This window comes from Octodon degus, unplaced genomic scaffold, assembly GCF_000260255.1.
Source record: "Octodon degus isolate 3935 unplaced genomic scaffold, OctDeg1.0 scaffold00079, whole genome shotgun sequence".
Lineage (NCBI taxonomy): Eukaryota > Metazoa > Chordata > Mammalia > Rodentia > Octodontidae > Octodon > Octodon degus.
This window is the reverse complement of record NW_004524655.1, coordinates 9,147,278-9,150,663: the sequence shown is the minus strand read 5'-3', so window position 1 is coordinate 9,150,663 and position 3,386 is coordinate 9,147,278.

The following is a 3,386-nucleotide window of genomic DNA, read 5'->3' as shown; positions in this document are numbered from 1 at the left end:
AGCGCCCCCTAACTCGCAGGTGGGCTGAAACAGGGCAGGGCTCCCTAACTCGCAGGTGGGCTGAAACAGGGCAGGGCTCCCTAACTCGCAGGTGGGCTGAAACAGGGCAGCGCTCCCTAACTCGCAGGTGGGCTGAAACAGGGCAGCGCTCCCTAACTCGCAGGTGGGCTGAAACAGGGCAGCGCTCCCTAACTCGCAGGTGGCACTGCTGAGGTCTCTAGCTGTGCTACTTTTGCATTTCAGCATCAGCGGGTCTGGCTTCTCTCGTTCTAGCTGGGCTGAGCTCCACTCTTCTCAAAGCAAAGATGCACAAATGAGGTCCAGGACCCCAGTGATAGGGCTGCCTCTGAGAACCCCAGTACTGTGTGTTAATAAAGGAGAAATTAACAACAGCCCAAATAATAAACAAATGTAGCTATTCGTGAGAAAAAGTAAGACACTCACTGAAAACAGCAAATATCCACAGGAGTTAGCGAAGATCCACTGGGAATGATTTTCATTTTTATTTTTCTCTGCGTGTTTAGTTTTATAATGGTCACCTTTACTTGCATACTTTTTTTGGTAAAAATCAGATGTTGGCCCACTAGTCATAACAACATACACTCTGTTACACCGAGTGCTTTAAGAGGTCCTCTCTCTGCACGAGTGCCCTGGGGCAGAATCCCTGGAAGCTTCAAATGCTCCTTCTTCAGCGCCTACATGGCAGAAGTACCGATTTAGCTCATTGTGCAGGGATGGAGTTTGTAATCTGTTTTGATTTTTTAAGTCAACTTCTCATTTCAGAATAGCTTCGGGTTTACAGAGTAGTTGCAAAGATGTTTCAGAGAGTTCTCACATTCACTACAGGTCGGTGTTCCCTGCTACTGACACATTGCGTGTCTTAAGTTAAGATCAAAGAGTCTGCAGTGGGGGCAGCTGCCTGACTGTAATCCCAGAACTGGGGAGGCTGAGGCAGGAGGATCACTGTGAGTTCAAGGCCAGCCTGAGCTACAAAGTTTGTTTAAGGTCATCCTGAACTGCATAGCAAAACCCTGTTTCAAAATGAAGGGGGGAAAAAAGCCTCCAGGGGAGAACCCCTCTCTTCCTAATACTGAGAACTACTGAGTGGAGTGGCACCCTGCGCCACTGGGCTATATCCCCAGCCATTTTTTTGTATTTATTTATTTATTTATTTATTTTGAGACAGGGTTTCTCTATGCAGTTCAGGCTGGCCTTGAGCTCAGTTTATAGCCCAGGCTGGTCTCCAACTCACATTGATCTTCCTGCCTCAGCCTCCAGAGTGCTGGGATTACAGGTGTGAACTCATGCCTGTTTGTTTTGGTACTGGGGATCAAACTCAGGACCTTGCACTTGCCTGCTGAGCTCTCTCTCCAGCCTGGCTTTTGTATTTAACTTTGAGGCACAGTCTTGCTAGGTTTCCAGGCTGACCTTGAACTTGTGATTCTCCTTTCTCAGCCTGCATGTGGCTTCATGCTCAGCAGAGAGATGGTTGCTCCTTTTCCAGGGTCCCTCTAAGCGCGGAGTGTGGCCACTTTATCTTCAAAGGCTGCAAGGACAGTATTCCTCTGGCCACTTCCTTAGTTGTAAGGATGCAAATACTGGGGCAGGGATATAGCTCAGCAGCATAAGCATCTGCCTGACAAGCTCAAGGTTCTGAGTTCGATGCTTCACTTTTAGTTACTGTCCCTTGGGGTGCACTGGGGTTTCCACCAGAGGCTGCCTCATGCAGGTCCCTCCCAGGTCCTTGAGCCGTGGGTAGGGGCTGGCACTTGTCCTCACCCAGCCCTGGGGCTGAAGCACAGGCTCCTCTCACGTCCAGAGTGACAGGGGCACAGGAGGAGTCTAGAAACAGAATTCCATTCCAGAACCTTCTATTCAGAGCCTTCAGGTACCTCAGTCCACTTTCGCCTTGTGGAATACATTCAGCGGGTACAATGGCACTAAAGTTTTTTGTCGATGTTTTGTTTTTTGCATTTGTCTTTTTGAGACAGGATCTTACTATCCAGTTCAGGCTGGCCTTGAGCTCACTTTGTAGCCCAGGCTGATCTCAAGCTCCCAATGATTTTCCTGCCTCTGCTGGGATCCCAAGTGCTAGGATTACAGGCATGAACCACCATGCCCAGTCTATTTGGGGTTTCTTTCTTTCTTATTTATTTATTTATTTATTTATTTTGAGGCCAGTTTGATGGAAAGGAAGGAACGTCTGACCGGCTCCAAGTTATTTCCTCATGTGAAGCTTCAGTTTTCTTGTCTATAAAATGGGAATAATAGTACTCATTTACCTGTAGCTGTCTAGAACACAGTGCTGGGAACACCTCAGCGTGATCAGCGCAGGCTCCGTGACAGCTGCCTGGGTGATGATTGCCTCCAGGATGGACATTTTCTGTACAGTCTCCACCTCAGTAAGGGCTGGGTTTAGTTTTCTTTCTAAGAAAGGAAGGAGCTGGGAAAACATTATTTACTGTTTATCACCTTACCCTTCCTTGAACTTCCCTGCTCCAGCTGCTCCCTGCTGGGGTGGGTTGTCTGCTCCTCCATGTGGCTTGCATGCCAAGCCTGATTTATCTACAGCAGTGGGCCCATGCCCCTGTGAATGACGGGAATGGGGGTAGGCTCGGGGCACAGGTGTGCACAGTGATATCAGAGGACACACCTGCTTTGAGTGGCTGTGCTGGGTGCCGTCACAGCTGCAGGGCGTCGCCTGGACAGCTGGGCGGTCATTTCCCTAGGAGAAAGCCACGTGGCAGAGCAGAATGCGGGACGAATCCTGTTCTTGGAGATGAAATCAAATTGCTCACCTCAGAGCCCCCCTTCCATAGCGTGGGGTCCCATTTTAAAATAAGATAAAATCAAGGATTGCATTGTTTAACTCATTTTTCAGTCACTGCGAAGAATTCTCATTGCTAGACTTTCCTGGGTCCACATTGCTCAAAGTGTCATTTTTGCCAGGCGTAGTGGCAAGTGCCTGCGATCTCAGAGAGGCTGAGGCAGAAAGATTGCAAATCAAGCCCAGCTTGGGCAACTTGGGACTTAGTGAGACCCTGTCTCAAAAATTAAAAGATTAAAAAAGTGTCAAGGATGTAGCAATGCCTGGAGAGTGCAAGGTCCCAAGATCGATCCCCAGTAATGCAAAAACAAACACCTTTTTTAATTTTTTAAAAAAAATTGTAGTTTTGATTTTTTTTTTTTTTTTTCACGGAGAGTGGATCAAGCACACGTAATACAAAAATTCACCATTCTAAGGGCCCCGGTCACTGGCAGTACGTCCATTCACAGTGTTCTGCAGCCATATCAGTAAAATTCTTGAATGACATCCTGACATCAGCTGGGAAGCCATAGCAAGTTCTTGGTTTTGTTATCTCCACCTCCATTCAAAGGAGGCAGGT